At 41.9% G+C, this 27,181-nt stretch overlaps 1 long non-coding RNA gene across 1 annotated transcript in view; it reads left to right on the top strand.

Moving 5' to 3' along the window:
* Positions 1 to 26,493, top strand: part of LOC140104960 (uncharacterized) — a 28,415-nt gene extending 1,922 nt beyond the window's left edge. The window contains exons 2-3 of the long non-coding RNA XR_011850464.1: positions 2,171 to 2,222; positions 21,609 to 26,493. This is a non-coding gene — a long non-coding RNA (uncharacterized lncRNA). The remainder of the gene's footprint in view (positions 1 to 2,170; positions 2,223 to 21,608) is intronic.
* Positions 26,494 to 27,181: the final 688 nt, after the last annotated feature.

Genomic DNA, 27,181 nt, shown 5'->3' with positions numbered 1-27,181 from the left:
TTATAGATCATTTAAAATAGATTGAAAATACTTACCAACGCTCCCCTTCACGTTGACCCCGGGGGTGGTCTTCGGACGGGCATGATTAGCAGCCTGCTAATTATATGTTTCAAGCTTACCCAAGACCACCGCTGGGAACAACATGAAGAGGAGTGTAGGTAAGTATTTTCATTCTACTTGGGCTTATTTTTAGTGGTAGAAGTCCACATTGGTCAAACAGCAACGGATGGTGTGATCTGACACGGATGTACCTTGGGCTTGAAGTTCACTTTTAATCTCTATAGAAGTTTTTCTGTGCTCTTTTTTTTCTACAATTTGTATTATTTGTCTCTTTGAATTGTCATGAATGTTCCTCCTTCGGCCACATCCCATAGAGCTTTAATTTATGAACAATATCTGCAACTGTATTTACAGGAACATCAAATGCTGTGTGGTACCATGCACCATATCACCAAACAGCACGGGGTGGCTGTAGCCCTATGTACAGGCCCATGACTGTAGGCAACTGTGATGCTCATTGGTGGACACGCGTTGATTTAACATGTCCCTTTGCTCACATTTTTTTCAAAGGTGCCATCATTTCTGTCCAGGCCTGTTTCATGATTTTTTTTTATTCTGTTGAAGCATGTTTGAAAAGCAATGTCTGCCTTTCATTTGTTTATTTTCATAGAAATTATATTTATATTTACTTTTGTTGGATTCAATTATTTGTGACCATTGTGGGTTTTATTGTGTATTAACTTGCACCTAAAAAGCTGTGCTCCACATTTACTGAAGGTCTTAGACCATTTTTACCACAATTTTTTTGACCATTTTGGGCGCTATTTTTCATGTATTTATGAAGGGTTTGTGCCACTTTTCTATTGTGGTTGCACTTTCTCGAACACTTTTATAAAACTGTGCACCTAAACAGGATAAAAGTGAAAATCCTAAATACAAGGGGGGCAACATTATAGGAGTGTGGGGGTTGCTATAGAAAAAGGCGTATTATAATGTCCTCTTTTCTGTATGTCTTCTTATCAATACAAAAGGAGCACTATAGAGGGGGCTGCAGAAAAGGGGATATTTTAGACCAGGGGATACAGGAAATGGGACATTATATGGGTTGGGGTTAGATATGGACTACTTGTGGGGTACACAATTTTTGGGTGCAGCCATTCACTAGATACAAAAAGGTTGGGGAACACCGATTTAGAGGACCATCGCAGAGTCCTGCAAGCTCACTCCGTCAATCTCCAGTTCCTTGCAAAGCACCAGGGCAAGACTGACATCTTTCGTTCGCTGGAAGAACTTCCTAAGTTTCTCAGCACACTGGAATTCTCTATGATTGATATTGATATCAGCTTCTGGATCCTGCATGCCGTGTGCATTGGGAAACAGCTTGAAAATCCACCAAAAAGAGGTCATCCACATCAAGATCCCATCCTGAAACTTCATACAGTGTATGGAATGTACCAATTCACTTGTCAAAGTTGGGACAATCAAGTCTAGCTTGTTACAATTTTTATGGCTTTATGTTGAGACCGTGACACCCTGCTTCAAGTGATCCCCAGAGATCGTGTTTTAGGGTAGTTTTCTACTTACATCAAGCAAGTAGTGATTGGGTGAGGAGTCTGTCAGCCCCCAGGGCTTTCATGATTCTCATCCAAAGAACAGATGGCTGCCGGCTCCACCGCTGGAGAACAGTGTTACACTCCTGGCCTTTGGACCTCTTGTTTTTTTATGATAATCAGTCTTGTATAACATTTTAGTCTGTACTTTTTTTTGTTTTTAGCAGTTTTGTATGTTCTTGTCTTTATTCTGTTGTCTTTCTTCTTTCTCCTTATTTCCTTCCCCCCTCAACCCCAAGCCTTGTCTTAGAGTTTTCCCCTCACTCTATAATCATTTTCCTCCATCTTGCCAATATATACATTTAATGTAAAAGATTGTAATGTTCCCAATAAATGTTGCCAAATCTTACTTTTTACATAAGAAATGGGCTAATGTAGTTATGCTACAGGAAACTCATTTTGTGTTAAATAAGGTTCCCTGGTTTAGGGACCATCCTTATCAGACATGGTATCGTGCTCCTGGGAAGGGTTCATTTTCACCAGTAGTGCTGGAAACTGATTTTAATGGTAGGTTTCTATTTCGTAAGCCTCTAAATGCTAACAGATATTTTCCTAACCAGGGTCAGGTAGCATTCGCGCGGATTTGGGACTGTTCCTTGGACACCTCCTATGGTAAGTCTTCTCCATTTATGGCAGCAGTGCTTAAGGCGCCTTCCTTTGTAACGTTTTTTTTTGCGTTTTTAAATGCATCCAAAACGCAAGTAGGAGGGGGTTTGCCTGAAACGCACGCGTTTCCAATGAAAGGCTACAGAAAGAACAAGTACCTCCTATTGGACACATGGAGAATTTTTCATCCCCTAAACAGGGACTACACGTTCTATTCCTTAGCTCACAAATCATATAATCGTATTGATAGGCTTGAAGAAACGTGGGGGGCGCTAGAAACTTCCCACAGTAAAAAAACAAAAAACAAAACAAAGTACTAACCTTCTGGCGCCCCCACTGCTTGTATTCTTCCCTTTTTCAGCAGTAGTGACTCGGCTCCATGCGCTCCTCTGGCACACACAATGACGTAGTCTACGTGCCGGCCAAATTCACAGAGCTGGCTCACGCTACTACTTAAGAAGAGTGGAGAAGGAAAGCTCTTGGGTCACCGAAAGGTAAGTATTTAGTTTTTGTTTAGGGGGGGGGGGGTGTCAGTGTACAGGCTATAATAATAATTATCTTTATTTATATAGCGCCATCAGGTTCCGTAGCACTTTACAGATTGCGGGGAACATATACAAATAAAATAAGACATTTCAGAGTAACAACAGTCACATGAGACAATAGGATTGAGGGCCCTGCTCACAAGAGCTCAAGATCTTACTGTCTATGATGAAAGGGGGGGGGGGGGTGACAATAGAGGAATAAGAGCTTGTATAATGGTCCAGCCATGTTTTTTTTTTTTAAAGGAAATGGAATAAAAATAATTTGATAAAAATAAATGCTGCTGCTTGAGCCAGCCATCAGCCGCCATCTTATGATACAAAGTCAATGGGACTGAAGAGAAGCATTTTCCGGATAACAGACATGGGGAAGTACCTGGAATTGGTTAATAAAGAGTTAAAGTTGCATGCAGTTAGCGTGTGTGATAGGCCTGTCCAAATAAATTGTTTTTTAAAGCATGTTCAAAACTTTGGGGGTTGGGTTACATATATACTGAGAGGAGCTGCAGTGTGCTGGCAGTTTGGCTCTGTACTGGGTGCTGGCTAGCTATATACTAGGGGGGCAGGGGGCTGAATGGCTATATACTGGGGGCTAGCTGGCTTGCAGGCAATGGATGGAGTGATCATGCGTTTCTCACTCAGTTTTTTGTGGTAAAATGATGTACCTCTGATTATATTTGGGTCAGCTTACACTTGATTATATATCGTATATACTTGAGTATAAGATGCAATATATTTTGTTTCTGCCTGTTCCTGGTCTTGGCATGTGACCTTTTCTGCATTTGTGGTCACTACCAGTGTACTGTTCTTGAAATAGATCTGGGTCCTAGAGTCCTATAAATGTTATCTATAAAAATAAATGCTGAGATAAAAATACCCCTCTTAACGTTTTAGAGGCTCCTGATCTCTGTCAGCACCATTTTTAACAATTTTTCCAAGGCTAACCATGTTTTTTTATTTTTTTTTGGTGTTTCCGTTTTTCATTTCATTTGCGAACTGGGTCGTAGGCCTTTGGCCAGATTGCTAAGTAAGGGACCGGACTTGTCACCAAACTAGTGGAGCTCTAACTCTAGGTTAGATCTGTTGAAACTTTTCTGTCTTTCTGCCTATGTTTTGAATTCCTCCTGGGCTTGGGTCCAGTTGGATTTGTGCGCCTGGTATGGGGTGTCCACAAATGCTGTATACGCTTGCCTGACCCTCTCACTAGCCTGTTTAAATTAGATGGATGTTGTTCTTTTTAATGTGTGGACATGCTTCATGATATGGTATCGCACCGCCACCTTCCCTTCCTCCCCAAAATAGGAGGGGTTTGACTACATGCGCATTTCGAGGTTACCTCTGCGAGGTAGCACAGCACCGGTGGGTGGTCCTAGAATACCATATACCCAATCTGTATTCCAGATACTTTCGGGGATCTCGGCGGGAATTGTGTCGCATGCGTTTGGATTATGTTGCAATCGCGCTGGCTTTCACGCGACACAAATTGGGGGGCGGGCCGTCGGATTCAGACAATGTGTGGGATTTAACATTTCAAATAGTGTCGCAAGACATGCACCCACATACACCGGGAAGAAGAAGGTGAACTCCGGCAGACCTGAGCGGGGAAGCGACCCATGCAGGATATCGGGCACACAATCTTATTGAATCGTGGCAGACTTCATCCTTGTTGGACAATGCACCTTGGGGATCACGCAGGGACCGGGTAAGTAAATGTGCCCCAGTAGCTGGCTATGTATCATTCTAAAATTATTTCTGTCCATTCCCCCTGTGGGGCGCATATGTTATGTCATGACCCATTGTAAGGCACTATTATGTTTTTGATTAAATAAAATTTATGTTGAAACTAGAAACAGTGCAAGTGTATAGTGCCAGGTGCGCCAGATTCAGGATTTATGGCGCACGTTCTTCATGAATCTGGCGTCCTCTACACTGCTTCAACTTTTTTTTATGTGCTCCTTTAGCATAGCGCATACAACATAATTCTTGGTCTTTGCATGATAAATGTGGCGCGGACACCTAATTATACACGTGCAAGTAGTTTGCACTGAAAAGAATGTGCAAAGTCAGACAGAAAACTAGTAAAGGGCTTTAAAAAATTATGCAAATGAGTCAGAGGGGCCCCAGGCTCCATTTACTCCTATGGAGCCTGGGGCCCCTCAGGCTTATTTGCATAATTTAAAAAGCCTTTTTTTTTGTAAAAACCAGGGCATTAAAAGATAAAAGAGCAGATCCTGCCAGAGGGGGCACATATCAGTATGTCCGTGTGCTTGGTTTACAGTCCTTGATCTGGTGATAGATGTCCTTTAATAATTCTGGGCCAATGTGTCACAAGTCAACCATGAATCCTTTGTATACCAAAGTATTTGGGGCACATTTACTAAAAACTGCCGTCTGTACTATATGCAGTTTGCCTTTGTAGTGTGCAGAGTGCGCCAGATTCAGAAAGTGTGGCGCCAGTTCTTCATAAACCTAGCGCTCCTGGCTCTGCTCTGACAGTGTACACCAACTTATTTTTAGTGCACCTTTAACATGGGGTGTGTGACACACTATGGACTCTGCATGATAAATATAGCGCACTGTCTGATTGAGCACTGGAACGGCCCTTTCATTGACGAAATTTGTGTTGTGTGAAGAATCGTGCAGCCGCGACACAAATAAGACATGTACGACACATATGCAGTGCAGACACTTATTAAATATCTGTGCAAGCAGTTTGCACATAAAAGAACATGCAAAGTCCTACAGAAAACAGGATGATGGTCAGTCACAGTCCAGACACAGCCCAAAAGCTATGCAGAGAGTAGTACATACAAAATGCACACAAACCTCAATAAACTGAGGCAACAATGTAAAATATAGTGGGCCAAAATCCCTCCATAGTCATACAGAACGCAATAGGCCACATTTATTAAAGTGTCAGCACTGGTTTTGTGTTGTGGCGGCACTATGCACGCCGCGCCACAACATTCTGCACATAAAGGAGCGCATTAGTGCTTAGTCGGAGTGTGTGCCACATTTATGACTGACGTGCACCACAATCTTGAAGCATGAATAAAGTGCACCAAAAGAAATGGCGCACACTTCAACAGCAGTGCAGGGAGCTCCAGATTAATCAAGGCAGTGTGACAGTTTTAGCTCCTGGCAATGCTCTGGATTGTAAATAGGTTAACAAAAAATATTTTATATGTATCTATAGATTGTCTCAGACTATCTCTGACCCAGTGGCGTAACTACCGCGGTAGCAGACGTAGCAGCCGCTACGGGGCCCGGCCTCTTAGAGGGCCCGGATCCGACCTGCCACACGAACTATAGAAGGGACGATGTGCCTGTACAGCACATGTTTCATGCTGCAGAACTTTATGCTGAGCTGCTGCTCCGTGTAGAAATGCCGGGAGGGGCAGAGGAGGGCAGCGGCAGGAGACACCTCAGGTAACGTCCTGTCATGTCACCCGGCTGCCTTCTTATCTATGTGGCCTGCAGACCCCCAGCCTAGGAGCAGCTCTCCTGGGGCCCGGGGCTGCTGCTGAGCTGGGAGCAGTGTGGCACAGAGCAGGATCTAGTGACTACCACTACCTGCCTTATACTTCTGCCCCTCTGCCTGGACAATGTCTCCTGGGATGTAACCAGCTCCAGTGCCTGTGACAAGATCACTGGATGCTGCTCCCAGGGAATACAAGTGTAAGTGTGCAGGGGGTGTAAATGTATATATGAGTGTATGATGTATATAAATCAGTGTATGTGGTGTATAATGTGTTTGTGTGTGTGTGTGTGTGTGTATGAGTGTGTAATGTATTTATAAGTATCTAATGTGTATGATTGTATAAAGTGTATAAGTGTATGATGTGTGTTTAATGAGTGTATAATGTGTATATGAGTATATAATGTGTGTATAATGTGTATATGAGTATATAATGTGTGTATAATGTGTATATGTGTGTATAATGTGTATATGTTTGTATAATGTATATATGAGTATATAATGTGTGTATAATGTATATATGAGTATATAATGTGTGTATAATGTGTATATGAGTATATAATGTGTGTATAATGTGTATATGAGTATATAATGTGTGTATATGAGTATATAATGTGTGTATAATGTGTATATGAGTATATAATGTGTATATGAGTATATAATGTGTGTATAATGTGTATATGAGTATATAATGTGTGTATATGAGTATATAATGTGTGTATAATGTATATATGAGTATATACTCATATATACATTATACACACATTATATACTTGTGTGTATACATTGTGTGTATAATGTATATATTGTGTATGTGTGTGTATCAGTGTAAAATGTATGTAATGAGTGTATAACGTATATTTGAGTATATCATCTGTATATATGAGTTTATTCATTGTGTGTATGATGTTTACATGAGTGTATAATGTGTATATAAGAGTGAATAATCTATATATGAGTGTACAGTATATTGTGTGTATAAGGTGTGTATGAGTATACATGTTTATATATGAGCCTATAATTGTATGTGTATATGATTTTATACATGTGTATATATTAGTGTATTTTGCATGTATAAATGTGTGTATACATGTATGTGAGTTTAAAAATGTATACAACTCATATTATAATGTATATTATTATACGCACATAATGTATATAACTGAGTGAATGTGTGTATATATGAGTATAAAATGTATTTGTATCAGTGCATAACTGTATGTGTATAAGGGTTATATGTATATGTACATAAACATGTATATGAAGGTATCTGTATAAATATGCATATAAATAAAAAAAAATATACTATACATAAATCCGACATACATCCGCCAAAACCTTAAAATACATTTAAAGTCAAGTTAAATGGAGTTTTCCAGTTGCAGAATATTATCAGCCTCTGTGTAGTACAGGTTAGTAATGATGATGTGACCCTGCAGTTGCGGTTAAGCACCACTACACAATGGGCAGCGCTGTTTACTTCTGTCTCTGCCCTGTGTGTAGTAAAGCTGCTGGAAGCTGCTCTCCTCTGATCAGCGCTGGTGCCTGGTGTCCATCTCTCATAATTAATCTATCCTACTGAAAGGCTGCAATATTTTGTGACTGTAAAACGTAACTTCAAATGTATTTTAAAAGGAACCTGTCAATAGGATTTCACATATCATGTTAATGGCAGCTACTGTGGGTCCCATTATTTACAACAAAAACATGTATTTGAATATATCTGCTTGTTTGAAAAGGTATCTATCTCTATACAACTTCTGGAGCCTGAGTCGTGTGGGCAGGTGTTTCATGGTGACTCCACAACTCCTGCTGCTTGAATGACTTGGGCCCCAGAAGCTGAATAGACATAAGTACCATTTCTAAATGACATTTCTCAAAAATAATCTATAAAAAATACATACCGTATTTGTTTAGTGTATAACGGGACATGCGGCAGCCATTAACCTGATAACTGAAACCCTGCTGATAGGTTCCCTTTAAGGTTATGCAGCACCATATTACGTAAAGGCTTATATCTTGGGGGCCCCATTCAGAAGTCTGCTATGGGGCCCTGCCTTTCCTAGTTAAGCCTCTGCTCTGACCGTCCCTTTTTTAACCGTCTCTGTCTCTGACCATCTCTTTGAGTTACTGTCTGTCTTTGGCAGTCTCTTTAAAGAGAACCCGTCATGCAAAATAACCCCCTAAACTAAATATATTTTCATAAACTGCCATTAGAGAGCATTGCCTCTATCCCTTCATTGTCCCTCTACATGCCTGTAAACCTAAGCAATGAGGTCCTAAAGCTGTATGCAAATGACCTGTGAAATGTCCAATGAAGCATTAGCATATTCAAGCTGTCCACTCTATTCATGAGTGGGAGGCACAGCCACACCCCCAGTGTATGACTGACAGCCTGTATAATGATGTGAGGCTGTATAATGATGTGCTTCCTGGTGCTGGTGGCCACGCCCCCTGCAGCCTGTGTGTGTGTGTGTGTGTGTTTAGGAGAGATACAGCAGCTCCAGGCAGCCATGTTACAGCAGAACATGTCAGATTCATGTGTAGCTGATGTCTGTGTCTCTCACCTGTATATTAGGAGGATACAGCATGTCAGCAGATGACATACACACACTAACTATGCTTTACTATACATTACACACAGACATGAGCAGGGGGAGGAGAGGGGAGGGGTAACAGGGGTGACATCACTGCCTCTGACCATGTGACCAGCCTCATTTACATGATAAAGAATAGATGATTTTACAATGAATAATGTATGAAATAACTAGATAAAGGCTGGGATGGGATCCTTGTGAGCTGCTCCAACAGGTAGTAGTGACAGGACAAGTGACACAGACCTGATGACAGGTGTCCTTTAAGTGTCTTTGGCAGTCTCTTTCAGTGTCTCTGGCAGTCTCTTTCAGTGACTGACTGTCTCTGGCAGTCTCTTTCAGTGACTGACTGTCTCTGGCAGTCTCTTTCAGTGACTGACTGTCTCTGGCAGTCTCTTTCAGTGACTGACTGTCTCTGGCAGTCTCTTTCAGTGACTGACTGTCTCTGGCAGTCTCTTTCAGTGACTGACTGTCTCTGGCAGTCTCTTTCAGTGACTGACTGTCTCTGGCAGTCTCTTTCAGTGACTGGCTGTCTCTGGCAGTCTCTTTCAGTGACTGACTGTCTCTGGCAGTCTCTTTCAGTGACTGGCTGTCTCTGGCAGTCTCTTTCAGTGACTGGCTGTCTCTGGCAGTCTCTTTCAGTGACTGACTGTCTCTGGCAGTCTCTTTCAGTGACTGACTGTCTCTGGCAGTCTCTTTCAGTGACTGACTGTCTCTGGCAGTCTCTTTCAGTGACTGACTGTCTCTGGCAGTCTCTTTCAGTGACTGACTGTCTCTGGCAGTCTCTTTCAGTGACTGACTGTCTCTGGCAGTCTCTTTCAGTGACTGACTGTCTCTGGCAGTCTCTTTCAGTGACTGACTGTCTCTGGCAGTCTCATTCCATCACTTTGTCTATGGGGAGATTTATAAGAAGTGTCTGAGAGCAACCAATCAGAGCTCAGCTTTAATTTTTCCCACAGCTGTTTATAAAATTACAGCTGATCTCTGATTGGTTTCCATGGACAACTGGAACAGTTTCGCCTCAAACATTTCTGATAAATCTCCCACTGTTTCTATATCCCTATCAATCTTACCTCACACATAAGTTGTCTTCTACTCATTGCCTGTAGTAGCCAATCACAGATCAGATCTCATATTAATGACCTGTGGCAGAAAATCAACCAATCACGGCAAAGCTTCCAACTGCCACAGTACGAGCCGCAGCTACACTGGGTCACGAGAGCGACTGTGCAAAATTTGGTGATATATGATACAGTGTAATATATTCTATTTCTATAACTTCTAATTTCCTAATTAGAAGACCCTTGGGACTGAACCTCTTTATCCCTCGTAATGTTCTGATACGTAAGCCATAGAATGTAATGTGGTAGCAACTTTCCTTTTGTCATTGCTCTTTATGGTTTGAAAAACTGTATCAGTACAGCAGATGTAAAAACCTCCTAAACTACTGGCACCGGGCAATAATATAAAAGGCACCTAAATTATAGTAAGGCAGTGTGCACACTAGTGTCATGGTTATCACAGGAATAGTTTTCAAAAGTTATTAGAAAAGTTTGTGAACTTTGTAATGGGCAGGATGATTCCCATAAAAAATGTGAGACATTTTTTTTCACCATCTTTTTTTTAAATTGAACTTTGCACATAAAATACAGAAACTGTCACTAGAGGGCACACCGGCTTCACAATGTGTACAGTGCACTTAAGGCATAAAAACCATAACAGTGTTACTTTATTCGTCAACTATGTTACAAAACATAACGTCAGGGTAATGCAATAAGCCCTATGGCTTGTTCGTACTGTAAAAAAATAAAGCAACCCTGGAAAAGCGTAGAAAACGCCAAAAGCACATCCTTTGTGGCCTTCCCAAACCAGAAATGGCAACTTTTTTTTTTTTTTTTTTTATTGCTTTCTTAATACTCTACACCAGGATGGTTTATTATATACAGGCGGTCCCCTACTTAAGAACACTCGACTTACATACGACCTCTAGTTACAAACGGACCTCTGGATATTGGTAATTTATTGTACTTTAGCCCCAGGCTACAATAAACAGCTGTACCAGTTATAACAGGTGTCTGTATTGAAGATTTATTGTTAATCCTGATTCTTATGACAACCCAACATTTTTAAAATTCAATTGTCACAGAGACCAAAAAAGTTCTGGCTGGGATTACAATGATAAAATATACAGTTCCGACTTACATACAAACTCAACTTAAGAACAAACCTACAGACCCCATCTTGTATGTAACCGGGGACTGCCTGTATATAGGTATCATTACAGTATTAATAATCTTAACTGCAGGCAGAATTAAAAGTGCAACTGTTGCTTATCTCACCACTAAAGTTATATTTTTTTTATATCTGACTGTACTCACTTTTTTCCTGGATCCATGAGGGACTCTTTTTGAACACGTATATTGTTATTTACGTACGATTTAAAAACCGTTATCATATTTTGATAGATCGTCATTTTCGGACGCGGCGATATCTAATGTGTTTATGATTTTTACTGTTTATTTATATCAGTTATAGTGAAAAGGGGGTGATTTGAATTTTTAGTTTTTTTTTTTATTATAATTTTTTTTTTTTTAACCCCCGGTGCATGGAGAGGGCTCGCGGGCCGAGCCCTCTTCATAGCCGGTAAGTCTTTGCTGCATATTGCAGCAAAGGCTTACCAGTAACACCTGCGATCGGTGTTTGCTCTTTCCTAAAATGGGGTCACTACATGGGGGTTTCTATTGTACTGGTACCTCAGGGGCACCCCAACACCAGTCTAGTGAAACGGTTGCTCCAAAAGCTAGATTTTGCTTGTCCCTTCTCCGGCCTGCTGTGTCCCCAGCCTGTAGACTATTGCTACACATGGGGCATTGCCATACCCGAAGTAACCCACTGAAGGATTTTTGGGGTGTTTATCCACAGTGGGATAAGTTGGGCTGAATCCATTTCTTCCTACTTTGGCACATTTGAGAAAACAATGCAATTTTTACACTGCCCTCATCATTTTGTATAACATTTGACCCAGCATCTCAGGGGTTGAAATGTTCATACAACCCTAGATAAATTCTTTGAAGGGTGCCCTTTCCTAAAATGGGGTTACTACTTGGGGGTTTCTATTGTACTGGTACACCCCAACACCAGTCTAGTGACAAGGGTGCTCCAAAAGCAAAATTTCGCTCCTTCCCTTCTCAGCCCTGCCGTGTGCCCAGCCTGTCAATTTTTGGCACATGTGTGGTATTGCCGTACTCGGAACAACCCAAAGAATTATTTTTGTGTTGTTTGTCTGAAGTGACATTAGTTGGGCACAGTATATTAGGTGCTATAATGATATTTTTGAGATAAAAACTCAATTTTTAATATGCACCATTTACTTTGCATTAAATTTTGACCATCATGTTGGGGGTTAAAATGCTCACCACACCCCAAGATAAATTCTTTGAGGGGTGTAGTTTCTAAAATGGTATAATTTCTTGGGAGTTTCTATTGCACTGGTAACTCGCGGGCCCTGCGAACATGACATGACCCTCTAAATCCAAACGTGTGAAAGCAGAGCTGCAAAAGCAAAATTTTGCTCCTTCCCTTCTCAGCCCTGCTGTGTGCCCAGCCTGTCAATTTTTTGGCACATGTGTGGTATTGCCGTACTCATGACAACCAAAAGAATGTTTTTTGGGGTGTTTGTCTAAAGTGGCATGGGTTGGGCACAGTATATTAGGTGCTAAAATGACATTTTTGAGATAAAAACGCATTTTTTAATATGCACCATTTACTTTGCATTAAATTTTGACCATCATGTTGGGGGTTAAAATGCTCGACATAACCCCAGATAAATTCTTTGAGGGGTCTAGTTTCCAAAATGGTATAATTTCTCAGGGGTTTCTATTGCACTGGTACCTCACGGGCCCTGCGAACATGACATGGCACTCCAAATCCAGACAGGTGAAAATGGAGCTACAAAAGCAAAATTTTGCTCCTTCCCTTTTCATCCCTGCTGTGTACCCAGCCTGTCAATTTTTGGCACATGTGTGGTATTGCCGTACTCGGGACGACCCGCAGAATGATTTTTGGGGTGTTTGTCTAAAGTGGCATGGGTGGGATACAATATATTAGGCAATTACATTTTTGAGATAAAAACACATTTTTTACTCTGCACCATTTACTTTGCAATAAATTTTGGCCAGCATGTTGGGGATTAAAATGCTCACCTCCAACCCAAGATAAGTCTTTGAGGGGTGTAGTTTCCAAAATGGTATAATTTCTCGGGGGTTTCTATTGCACTGGTAACTCACGGGCCCCGCGAACATGACATGGCACTCTAAATCCAAACGTGTAAAAACGGAGCTGCAAAATCAAAATTTTGCTCCTTCCCTTCTCAGCCCTGCTTTGTGCCCAGCCTGTCAATTATTGGCACATACTGTATGTGGCATTGCCGTACTCGGGACAACCTGCAGAATGATTTTTGAGGTGTTTGTCTTAATTGGCATGGGTTGGTATATTAGGCACTAAAATGACATTTTTGAGATAAAAATGCATCTTTTACTCTACACCATTTACTTTGCATTAGATTTTGGCCAGCATGTTGGGGGTTAAAATGCTCACCCTAACCCCAGATAAATTCTTTGAGGGGTCTAGTTTCCTAAATGGTGACATCTTTGGGAGTTTTCTATTATACTGTTACTTCAGGTGCTCTTCAATTACACTGTGGCACCACAAAACATTTGCTGTCAAATTGGCCTTCCAAAAACCCAATGGTACAAACTCTGTTCTGGACATCACTATTCGACTAAAGAGCAGTTGACATCCACATGTCTGGTATTACCGTACTCAGAAGAAGCAGGGCAAAAATTTTGGGATGTATATTTACCTCAAATTCCTTCTGAATTTGTCCATTTTAGGGCTAAATGAAAATAATCTTATTCAAAAAATGAAATTTCAAAATTTTCAATCCATTTTTGTTTGCTTCCAGAGAAAGATTTAAAGGGTTAACAGACTTCTCAAATGCTGATTTGAATAGTTTGAGATGTTAGGTTCATAAAATTGTGTCACTTGTGGGGGTATATAATATATAAGCCTTTATAGAGCACTTCCAAACTGAATTGGTCACTAAAAATTTAGCATTTTTCAAATCTCTTGAAAATCTGAGAAGTTGCTACTAAAATTTGAAATCTTCTCAGATCCGTAAAAAAAATGGAAATGTAAAACAAATTATGGAAATAAAAATAAGACCAATGGCAAAATCAGGTCCTCCATGCCCATGCATAAACAGGGAATAGACATATTTAAAGATCTAATATCCGGAACAGTGTATATTGGCACATTTGAGACATGGAACTTCTATTATGCTTTTACTTGTTATTTGATATGATATAATGTTATATGCTCAATTGTAAAACTCTAATAAAAAGAATTTTTAAAAAAAAGAAAGCTGATCAGGTCCTTCAAAACCCAAAGTTCTCATCCTTGTAACATTCTTGAAAAATGAGAGGCACTTAGAAAACAAGCCAGTATAAAGCAGGCATTCAAGTTAGAAATTATTTACTTTTCAGGCAGATTTTGATACCACATAAAAAGCTGAAATTTTAGCCGAATTAAATTTTTTTCATAAATAAATGCAAAACATATCACCCAAATGATTTCTCTAACGTGAAGTTCAACGTGTGAGGAGAAAATATTCTGAAAATCACTTGGATATATTAAAGCATCTCTAAGTTATAACTATTTATAGTGACACATTTCAGATTCTAAAAATAGGGCCTGGTCAGAAAGGTGAAAAATTGACATTTTTTGCGGTAGGAAAAAAAAAACATTTGCTAAAAAATTTTGCATGGCAAAATGGTTAAAAGTGTTTATTTGGAAATGTGGGCATTTTTTCCATACAAGCGTTCACTGTATGGGATAATTAGATTTTGATAGATGACTTGCTTATTTATGATTGTATTTCCTTATATATGTACTTATATACTCGAGTATAAGCCTAGTTTTTCAGCACAAAAAATGTGCTGAAAAACCCAAACTCGGCTTATACTCGAGTCAAAAAAATAAATATATCTAAACTCACCTTTCCGGCGACCCCTGTATATCTTCGGTGCTATCTGTCCGGCAGCGGCGGCAGGCTATATGCACTGGGGCAGGGTCTGGCAGGCTATATGCACTGGGGCAGGGTCTGGCAGGCTATATGCACTGGGGCAGGGTCTGGCTGGCTATATACACTGGGGCAGGGTCTGGCTGGCTATATACACTGGGGCAGGGTCTGGCTGGCTATATACACTGGGGAGGCTGTGACCAGTGCATTTCCCACCCTCGGCTTATACTCGAGTCAATAGGTTTTCCCAGTATTTTGTGGTAAAATTAGGGGCCTCGGCTTATACTCGGGTCGGCTTATACTCGAGTATATACGGTATGCTAGGAAAAAGGGGGGAAGTTTAGTTTTTGTTTTTAGATTTTTGCAAACTGTTTTTTATTTTGTAACTTTTTTGTTCCTCTAGGGTGTTTGTACCCTAGAAGGTCTGATGCATGTGATATATGGCGATAATACTTTGTTGTTGTATATTGTACATATATCTACTTTTCTATTACTGCCTGTGGCTTAACCTCTTGGATCACCAAGAGGTTAAAGGGGATTTCTGGGCTCTGAGAAGTTGGTGGTTAAATAATAAAATTTATAAACTCTCCTCTGGCTCCTGGGGCTTAACTCGCCCTTTGGTGCATGTATACGTGTTGTTGGTCACTTCCTGGTTCCTTCTGGCGTCCCGCACTGCTGTCTCTTTCGGTTTGTGCCCCTGTAAACAAACAGCTGAAATGTGTTCAGCTTGGGATGGCCCGAGGTGGCCCTCTTTGTTTACATGGGCACAGACCAGAGAGACGGCAGCGCGGGACACCAGAACGGACCGCGGAGGTAAGTAATTATTTCTTTTTTTAAGCAGCCCCCTCTCTGCCACCAATGGGGGGGTTTTTTTCGGTCTCGGACAACCCCTCCAGTCACAGCTGATCTGTTGAATTGTACCATATTTTTCGGACTATAAGGCGCACAAAAAAATCCTTTGATTTTCTCAGAAATCAAAGGTGCGCCTTATAGTCCAGTGCGCCTTATATATTAACCATACTTACAGACAACAATTGCCTTGAACTGTGCACAGGTCTGCCACCTGCTGGTCATTCATCCTTATAATCAGGTGCGCCTTATAATGCGGTGCATCTTATATATGAACCTAGTCATGTTAGCAGGCATTTATTGATGGTGCGCCTTATAATCTGGTGCGCCTTATAGTCCGAAAAATACTGTACCTTGTTCAGGGTCTGAAGGAAGGAGCAGAACTCTAGGTGTTAGCAAGGTCCTATGAATACAATGAAAATGAGTCCTTCTCCTCTCTTCTGGCCCCGCACCATGTATTAATGAAAATAGTGCTTGTGAGGTACAAATAAACCCAAAATATACTTACCAGCCTCATGATTCATTTACTGTATGCTGTTCTTTGCTTCATATTTTCCATAGAACAGCCAGTCATGGCCATACCATAGGTCACTCCAGGAGAAGGAGTTACCTGTCACAGTTTGCTTTTGGGGGGAGGGAGGGGTGCCCTGGTTTATTTTGCAATGTGCATATCTGTATAATCTGCAGTATATACATGACATGCACTATTATTATTATTTACAGACATGCCAGGAAAAAAAAATCTATCCAATGACATTCATACAATGGACTAATTGATGGCAGAATGAACCCGACACCTCTCCAGGCTATAACCTCAGTTTGATTGATTAACATTAGTCCTAATTACTATAAAAACAAACTGCGCTCACTGCTTAGCTGACACGAGAGTATTTATTTTTCCATTTAATTGGCCTTGACAAAACCAACCACCCAACATCGCTTCTATATAGATTGATTCTAAATATCGGAGAACAGACCAATATATAATCAAACAGAAAGATACAGCGCCCCCCTGTGGCTGGAAACATAATCTTTATCATCGTCAAACAAACGTCATCATCATATGGTTCCTTATTTATGGCAGACTTCTCAGACAAGGGGGATATTTAGCTGGATGCGTGTTAACATGTTCAGCTTTACAATGCTGGTTTTCAAGTGTCCCATGAAATATACAAGAGCCATTCTTGGCACCTCCAGCAGCTTAGCACCAGCTATAAACTTTATGCCAGCGTGTACAATTGGTCATTATACTATATTTAACTGGGAGTTAGTGTAAGTAGTTTCCAGGAATGGCATTTTGGATTACATTTACGCACATCTTTAAGACCACTGGGAATAACCATACACTGCAGGACTGTGATGCCTTTAAAAAAGAAGTCGCGTTCACTTTTTTTTGGCTAATTAATCAGTGAGTAGATTCATTTATATTAATAATTCTATGTGTACCATGTTTATATGATCTGTTTATAAATACAAGCCTGGCAGTGTGGCTATGAAAGAACCTATTAGTCCCCTTTAATGGATCATTTCATCCACGACCAAAATTCACGCTACCCCTTTTTGCAGCCTAAGTTATTACCTCCAGATAACATCCAGTCAGAGGGAAAAGGCACCACTTTTTCTGTGCATTAGGGCTCTTTCACATTGGCATTGTTCAATGATTTCCATGGATGGCTTACAAATCCTTTGTTTTCAATGGGTGTTTTCACATTGGCATTGTCACGGGTGGTCCCGCAAACCATATCGCGGATCGCGGGCTCACCAGTGCTCCTCTGCCCCCGCCAGTGCATCGCCTGGCGTGGCTCACCTGTCCTGGCTCCTGTCTCGCTCCCGTCCGCCATGCACGTGCTGGCTTCTCTAGATTTAAAGGGCCAGTGTGCCATAGATTGGCGCTGGTCATTTCCTCAAAATTCTATATAAGCCTGCCTCTTCCTGCAAACCCTGCCGGATCCTCGTGCCTTAGAGAAAGTTGTGTTTGCCATGCGCTATTTCTGTGATTTCTTGTTGTGACCCCGGTTCCGTTTCTGACTCCGCTCCTTTGCCACCTGCACTGACCTGTTGCTATGTCTTCGACCCTGATCCTGTGCTGCCCGTCCTGACCTCTTGCCTGTCCCTGACTACGAGATTACCTGCCGTTTCTGTACCTCAACCTTGGCTGCCACTGCGAACAAATCACGCCTTCGGAACGACCTGGTGGTACCATGCCACAGCAAGCCAACCGACTTTGCAGCGGGCTCTGGTGAAAACCGCGTGCCACTTAGACTCCGGTCCAAGGTAGTGGCTTGTGTTATCGTCCGCATTGGTTCAGAGGATCCACTACCTCTAAGCTTGACAGGCATTTTCTGTCGCTGCTCCATTGTCCGGATCCTCCTACCCATATATCTTCAGCGCACAGCTATGAGGAGCTCTGCACCCTCGTCCGCCAAGCCAGCGTTCTGCGCATGCGCAGTAGCTCCGGCTTCGATCCGAGACCACGCAGCCGCGGCCTGCGTTCTGCAAATGTGCAGAACGCTGGCTTCACGGACAAGGGTGCGCAGCTCCTCGTAGCTGCGCGCTGAAGATATGGTATGAGGATCAAGGAGGCTACTGGGGCGTGGAGTAGCTGCCTCAGCTCCAGCTACTCCACCTCCCAGTAGCATCTTTGGCAAATTAGCATATTATCACAATTAAATTTAAGAAAAAGATAAAGGGGACTAAAGGATTAGCCCTAAAAAGGGCTATCCTAACATACATTAGAGGCACTTACCACCGGATCTATCTTAATAGGTAGATCCATAGTGGTAGGCTTCCTTTAACGGACATATGTGGTAGTACAGTCATGGCCATAAGTTTTGAGAATGACACAAATGTTAATTTTTACAAAGTCTACTGCATCAGGTTGTATAATGGCAATTTGCATAAACTCCAGACTGTTATAAAGAGTGATCCGCTTAACAGCAATTAATTGCAAAGTCAAATTGCCTAGAAAATGAACTTTTTTCCCCAAACCACATTTCAACTTCATTGCAGGCCTGCCTTAAAAGGAGCAGCTAACATTGTTTCAGTGATCGCTCCATTAACACAGGTGTGGGTGTTGATGAGGACAGGGCTGGAGATCAATCTGTCATGATTAAGTAAGAATCACACCACTGGACACTTTACAAGGAGGCTGGTGCTTGGCATCATTGTTTCTCTTCTGTTAACCATGGTTATCTCTGAAGAAACACGTGCAGTAATCATTGCACTGCACAAAACTGGCCTAACAGGGAAGAGTACCGCAGCTAGAAAGATTGCACCTCAGTCAACAATCTATCGATTCATTAAGGAATTCAAGGAGAGAGGTTCCATTGTTGCCAAAAAGGCTCCAGGGCGCCCAAGAAGGACCAGCAAGCGCTAGGACCGTCTTTTAAAAGTGTTTCAGCTTCGGGATTGGGCTACAAGCAGTGCAGAGCTTGCTCAGGAATGGCAGCAGGCAGGTGTGAGGCATCTGCATGCACTGTGAGACTGCGGAGACTCTTGGAGCAAGGCCTGGTGTCAAGGAGGGCAGGAAAGAAGCCAATTCTCTCCAGAAAACATCAGGGACAGACTGATATTCTGCAAGAGGTACAGGGAGTGGACAGCTGAGGACTGGGAGAAAGTCATTTTCTTTGATGAATCCCCTTAGGACAATAGAGGGAGGTGGGCACATACACGGAGCACCCGTCTCTCGCTAAAGTACATACATGTAAGTGTCTGCATGCTACTGATAGATCTGCATTTGAGTTTGGTGATAAGAACGGTAAATTACTTGCATATCTTTCCTGTGCTAAGCGTCTTTGTGCATCTGTCCCTTCCATTGTAGATACTAGTGGTGTATACGTTGTTGATCCCAACCATGTGTTTAAAGATTTTTATTCTTCCCTCTATGCTTCTGGATTTTCTGCCACGGCTGCTGGGATTTTCTAGATGCATTCTAGACACATTTATATACTTATAAACATACAGCATATATACACTATATACACATATACTGCATAAAAATAGATACAATAAACACATACATCATATAATATATACACACACATACTGAATATACATACACAGAATATACATACCCAATACCGCAGATGCCGAGGCCCCCTGACACTGCGGGCCCCTGTAATTATGCCCCTGGTTCGTGAGAGTGGAGGGGTTGAGGCTGTTTGTCTTGTGTGCATGTCTGTTTGTGTGGTTGCTTGTTGTTGTCAAACTATGGTATTATGATTATGGTATTAAAATTATGGCTTTTTGCCCTGTCGAACTAGTGACCAATACCACTGCTGTGGGTTTGTTATGCTGCCTCTATTCCCATACATCCCACTGTTATTGGAATGTTATGTTGTTCTGTAATCTCAAGTTTATTGTATTGGTTATTTTTCAATGAAAAAGCATAACTAAATAATTTTAAATGTTATGGAACAGGAGAAGCTGAGCACATTGTACATAGGGGCACATTTACTAAGGGTCTGAATCGCGGTTTTCCGCCGGGTTTGCCAAATTTTTTCCGTTTTGCGCCGAATTGCCCCGGGATTTTGGCACACGGGATCGGATTGCGGCGCATCGGCGCCGGCTTTCAATCTGGGGTGGTGGCCGTCGTAAAACCCGACGGATTCGGAAAAAACGCGGAATTTAAAAAACAAAATTGTGTCGCAAAAATAGCACTCACATACACAGAGACGAAGAAGGTGAATTACGGCGAACTTCAGCGCAGCAACACCTAGTGGACATCGGGTGCACGACCTTTGTGAATCCCGGCAGAACCCGAATCAGCGTCGGAGAACGTGCCGCTGGATTGCGACTGGACTGGGTAAGTAAATCTGCCCCGTAGTGTCCTATCTGCAGACACTGGGGCTCATTTACTAAGGGCGTCACTGCTCACTTTTGTCGGACTATGTACCCTTTTCGAGGATTACAGGTATTTAAGAAGGGTCTGCATTGGGATCTTCGCGCATGCAATCCTTTTGTGGCGCAGCTGCGCTGGCTTCCATGTGACTCAAATTAGGGGGCGTGACGCCGGTCTGTCCCACTGATTCGGAATGGGCGCAGGACTTGACTTTCAAATTGTGTCGCAAAACAAAGCACTTGCATGCACCACTAAAAAGATGGTGAACTCTGTCGGACCTGAGTGAGGAATTGACACATACAGGATATCAGGTGCACAGTCTTAGTGAATCGTGGAACAGTGCATTATACACGGACATTGCGCTTTTGGTGAACTCCAGCAGCACTGTAAGTAAATGTGCCCCACTTTGTTATACATCAGAAAAAGCTGAGCAGATTGTACATTGGTGCACATTTACTTACCCGGTCCTAGGAGTTCACAGTAAGTGCATGGTCCGGACACTCTAAGATGGGGTGTCCGATATCCTGCATGTGTCGCTTCCTGGCTTAGGTCCCCAGGAGTTCACCTTCTTCTTCCTGGTGCATGTAAGTGCATTATTTTGCAACACAAATTCTATCTTAAATCATGCGCTCAATCCAAATCAGTCAGATCGTCCCGCCCCTCGATTTCTTTCGCAAGAAAGCCAGTGCAGCTCAGCCAAAATCCGATTGCGTGCGTCACAATCCCCTAAATACCTGTCACAGCTGTGCAATCCCTGAAAATGACGGAAAATATGACGAAAGTGCGGCTGCGGACCCTTGGGAAATAAGTGTCCTATCTGAGACAGCATGTTATAGAGCAAGAGGAGCTGAACAGATTGTATATAGTGTTCTATCTGCAGGTAGCATGTTATAGAGCTGGACGAGATGAGAAGATTGTTCATAGGTATATTTCTGCTGGCAGTTTGTAAAGAACAGGAAGAATTTTCTTATGAATTAATCTGAATTAATTACTGTCCTTATTTTTTCTAGTGACACCGCTCATGGTTTGGAAGGACGGTACAATTTAGCATTTTTCCTGTCGCAGAGCTGATTTGTCACCGTGAGCACCAGCCTCAGCCTTTTTACCTTGAGTTTCAAGTTACGCTTTTGTCTTTACGTTTCAGAACATCTGATGACACCAACTAAATTTAGAGACTCTGTAAACATAGGTGTCAATAATTCAAGGTGTTCTGTTGACCTCACAGCTCTGGTGGTTATGGCTCCTTATAAACTGCAACAAAGGTTTGACTCAGAGAAACGATCTCCAGATTTCCATTTTGGGACTTAACCTTTCCTAGTTGTTATTTCAGCACATCTAAATGCCACAGTCCAGAAACAGATTGATCAGCGTTATCCTCCTGAACATTTCCCCTTCTTTGTAATACCATCCATGGATTTTTCCATAAACAGTGTAAAAAAGTGTTAAACCAGGGACATTCATAGATTCGGGGACTGTGGCTGTGGTAATCTTATATTTGCTATCCTTGCACCTTTTCACCTTTTAAAATTATGCTAATTAATCTGAAGGGCTCCTTGGGGGTGTTACCAGAGTGCTGCAGATTAACAGGCTGTTGCAGGGTGCAGAAGTACTTCCCCCTCCCACTGTGTTCTGTAACTTCCTCTTCTGCAGGGAGATTACATCAGGCGGAGGGAAGGGGGAAATGCTGAGAGGGGAGGGTTGGACAGTGTAATAGCCTGTAAAGCCACTCATACTGTTTTGCTCTGGTAACACCTTTCATGTTCATTAGCATAATTGTAAAAGTTGATCGTAGAAGGGAATCTTAAATATATTACCACAACCACAGACCCTGGATCTATAAGTAAGTGTCTTTGGTTTACCATGCTTGATTTTGATGGTAGATTTCCTTTTATGTTCAGAACTTTGGGCATAGACTATAGACTTTTGTTTTGTATAACTTGTTTTCCCTAAGATAAAGCTGTGGTACTATCTATTGTCAGTAGTGATGTAATGATGGGTCAGTGTTAACTATATAGAGGTCATTGTACAGGGAGGGGGAGGAGATAAGCTGTGACATCATCTATTGTCAGTAGTGATGTAATGATGGGTCAGTGTTATCTATATAGAGGACATTGTACAGGGAGGAGGAGATAAGCTGTGAGATCTATTGTCAGTAGTGATGTAATGATGGGTCAGTGTTATCTATATAGAGGTCATTGTACAGGGAGGGAGAGGAGATAAGCTGTGACATCATCTATTGTCAGTAGTGATGTAATGATGGGTCAGTGTTATCTATATAGAGGTCATTGTACAGGGAGGGGGAGATAAGCTGTGACATCATCTATTGTCAGTAGTGATGTAATGATGGGTCAGTGTTATCTATATAGAGGTCATTGTACAGGGAGGAGGAGGAGATAAGCTGTGACATCATCTATTGCCAGTAGTGATGTAATGATGGGTCAGTGTTATCTATATAGAGGTCATTGTACAGGGGGGGAGATAAGCTGTGACATCATCTATTGTCAGTAGTGATGTAATGATGGGTCAGTGTTATCTATATAGAGGTTATTGTACAGGGAGGGGGAGGAGATAAGCTGTGACATCATCTATTGTCAGTCTTGATGTAATGATAGGTCAGTGTTATCTATATAGAGGTCATTGTACAGGGAGGGGAGGAGATAAGCTGTGACATCATCTATTGTCAGTAGTGATGTAATGATGGGTCAGTGTTATCTATATAGAGGTCATTGTACAGGGAGGGGAGGAGATAAGCTGTGACATCATCTATTCTCAGTAGTGATGTAATGATGTACATGAAGAGGGGAGATGTCATTAAGGGGGGATGCTGTGCTACATAAAGGGGGTTGCTGTGCTGCATTAAGAGGGGTACTGACCTATATTAAGGCTGGTGCTGCATTGGGGTGGCTGTACTAGTTTTGTAGGTTCACTGTATTAACTACTGGTTGGCCTACTTGTAAATGAGAGATAGCAGATTAGATTCACTTTTTAGATTTATTTCTTATGATTTTAAATGGCGGGAGGGCTCCAGTACAGGCCCAGATTGTGCTGCACTTTTCCTACATTTTTACATGGTTGTGGGGAGGCACAATTTTAAATGTCTCCTTAGGGCAACAAAATTCCCCATCCCAGCCCGGCCATAGACAACTGCCTGTTCTGGCTTCCCATTCCAAGTAACTCTGCTCTGTATGTAAATTAATATGTAATATGTAAAATTTAATATGTTTTTTTAATATATATTTTTAAATTTTAAAAATCAGCTCTAATTCATAGAATTAGATATTTTACATTAACTACTGTGATGATATAATGTTCATTTAAAGACCTTATAATAGACACCCAGCAGCGATTGTTGCTTTAGGAGCAGATTACGGCTATTGAAGGGTAATGCTTGCTTTTCTCCAGTCTGCCCCTCATCATGCTGATCATACATGCAATTCCAGTCCGCCAGAGACAGGGAGTACAGTTACATCTAGTGGCGTCACTCAGACACGATACACCACTGCAAAGTCTGTCCTCTAAAACACAAATTTAGAATAATAGACGCTTGGAGCTCAAAACAGGAATTTATAAAGAACATTTTGTGAAGGTAAAAATAGCAAAATGACTTTTCAAAATAAATTATTTACTTTGAACAAAGGAAAAATAGTTTTGTAGAATAAAGATTGGGAAGTGATAACCTTCAATATATTTGCTAGTAAGGTTTCGGTCACCTAAACATAGTGATTTCTGGGCCTTCCCAGTTATTGAGATAAATATCAAAATAACTTTTATTAATTAGGGAAACTAAAAATTCTAAATTCTATTAAATAGATGTTCTACTAACAACACTTATCCCACTTCCACAGGAAAAATAGGATAAAAGTCTGATCACTGATGGTACTCCCCGGAATCATGAGGATGGAAGTCCCCTATGTGAATGGAGAATTTAAGGGGTTGTGCCATGGATAATTATTATACCCTCTCCATAGGATAGAAGACAACAATCTGATCCTACTGATGGGAACCCCACTGATCATGTGAACGGACCTCTACACATCCCAAGCATGGAGGTCCCATTCTCACTAATCGAAGCGGCAGGTTGAGCAGGGGTCCTGCGGCTCTAGCTGTCATACTCCATAGATTAGATTGTTATCCCTTATACAACAATAATTTTAACAACCCCTTTGCAAGTGCGTGACCACTGCTTAAATTACTTCTGAGGTATTTGTAAGAGCGCTTTATGCATGGCTACTACCATTCCCTTCACAAGGGACCCTTGATTTTGTGACTTGTGAATTTACTTTTCAGTCCTATTCTGTGTATATACAGGCAGTCCCCAGGTTATGTACAAGATAGGTTCTGGAAGTTGAATTAGTATGTAAGTCGGAACTGTATATTTTATAATTGTAGCTCCAGACTAGAGATACTCATCCGAGCTTGATGAGCATTTAATTAAGAAAAGACAGTGAAGAATACAATTAAAACAGTGAACATAGTGAACACAGGATCATTTAAGTGAAGAACACATTGCAGATGTTCCGAACATCTGCTAACTTAGCCGAAGACACGAGCACCGATGCTGGATCAGGCACGCAGGAGCGGAGGCTGAAGTGGAGCGGAGCGGGGGATGGAGCGGGCATGGAGGAGCGGAGCGGGTATGGAGGAGCGGAGTGGGCATCACGGAGCGGGCATGGAAGAGCGGAGTGGGGGCTGAAGCAGGCATGGGGAAGCGGAGCGGGGGCTGGAGCGAAACGGAGCGGGCATGGAGGATAGGAGCGAGGGCTGAAGTGGAGGCTGGAGCGGAGCGGGCTGGAGCAGGACCAACAGCACAGAAAGAACACAGTGAAGAACAGTTTGCAGATGTTCCGAACATCTGCTAACTTATCGGAAGACACACGCGCCATACGGTGTCCTTCACAATAGTATATGAAGGACATAATGTGTGAAGAACACATTGCAGATGTATGGAAACATCTGTGGAATAGCCTGCCTCAGGCGCTGGTCACAGCAGGGACAGCAGAGAGCTTCAAGAAGGGCCTAGATGCCTTCTTACATACTAATTCAACTTAAGAAGAAACCTCCAGAACCTATCTTGACTTCAATGGGGTTCATTATTCGATACAAGCACTCGAGCATCGGGAAAAGTTCGACCCGAGTAACGAGCACTCAAGCATTTTAGTGCTCGCTCATCTCTACTCCAGACAAAATATTTTTGGCCTCTGTGACAATTGGATTTTAAAAATGTTGGATTGTCATAAGAACCAGGATTAACAATAAAGCTTCATTACAGACACCTGTGATAACTGTTATAGATGTTTATTGTAGCCTAAGTTTAAAGTACAGTAAATTACTAACATCTAGGGGTTGTCTGTAAGTTGGTTGTTCTTAAGTAGGGGACTGCCTGTAGTAAGTATTGCTTGTTGCAATACTATTGGATTTACTTCAGATAGACATCCCTCTGGACCCCGCAGTGTATTTACTTAATTTGTTACCTGGGAATATATGAGGCTCAAGTGCCAGGCTGGAAGTGTTTTGGAAGAAACCTGTTACTCCCTCATTCACGGACCTATATGCTCGACGTGAGGCTGAAGGAAAATGTAACTGCTCAACTGAACAACAAGTCAGACACATATGAAGCCATCTGGTCTCCATGGGACCTCTACTGTATAACGCACGATATCTGATGTTAGGCCGGATGCTTCTGTCCATTTTCCCTTTGAACTGAATGTGGGACAGGACCTATTGTTTATTTTTTCTGTTGTTATTTGTATGTATTTCATGCTATTTTTTCTTATTTTACCCTTAGGCACTCCTAGACACCTTGACCCTAAAACCCAAAAGTACTGAATACTATGTTACTTTTTTGCCTGTGCCTGGGCAGATGTTGATGTAAAAACTAAGAATGGAAAAATAAAGAGTTGATAAAATTTTTTTTAAAGCAGATCAGGTTAGTCTGACAACTTCTATCCTTAGTAAACCTATGCTGGCTGTCACTTATTATACTATTTGATGTCACATACTCCAGTATACAGGGGCACATTTACTTACCCGGTCCCTGCGCGATCCCCGATCCGGGCTGTCCAACGAGGATGAACTCTGCCGCGATTCATGAAGACCGTGTGCCCGGTATCCTGCATGTGTTGCTTCCCCGATCAGGTCCACCGGAGTTGCTTGGCTTGCGACACAATTTTGAAGTTAAATCCTGCGGTTTGTCCAAATTCATCGGATCGTCCAATGGCCCAAAATCCAATCGTGTGCGCCAAAACCCCCCCTGTGCCAGTGGCGCAAAATTGAAATTGTTGGGATGTCCAACGAAAGTGCGGTCCATGGGGCCCTTAGTAAATCAACTCCATAGTCTTTTACTAACCCTTCCAATATTTTCCCCACAACAAGCAGTTAAAGGAAACCTACCATTTAGAATGGCAGGGGTAAGCTGTAAGTAAAACAGAGAGTGTGGGTCCCCTTAGAAATAACATGGGGGTCATGGTGGAAGGAGATGAGGAAAGGGCCAATCTACTGAATGTCGCCTTCTCAACTGTCTTTACCCAGGAAAATCCCCTGGTGGAAGACACAATGAGGAATAATGTTAATTCTTTTTATAATG

This window comes from Engystomops pustulosus, chromosome 10 (assembly GCF_040894005.1).
Source record: "Engystomops pustulosus chromosome 10, aEngPut4.maternal, whole genome shotgun sequence".
Taxonomy (NCBI): domain Eukaryota; kingdom Metazoa; phylum Chordata; class Amphibia; order Anura; family Leptodactylidae; genus Engystomops; species Engystomops pustulosus.
This window is presented reverse-complemented; position numbering and strand designations above follow the sequence as displayed.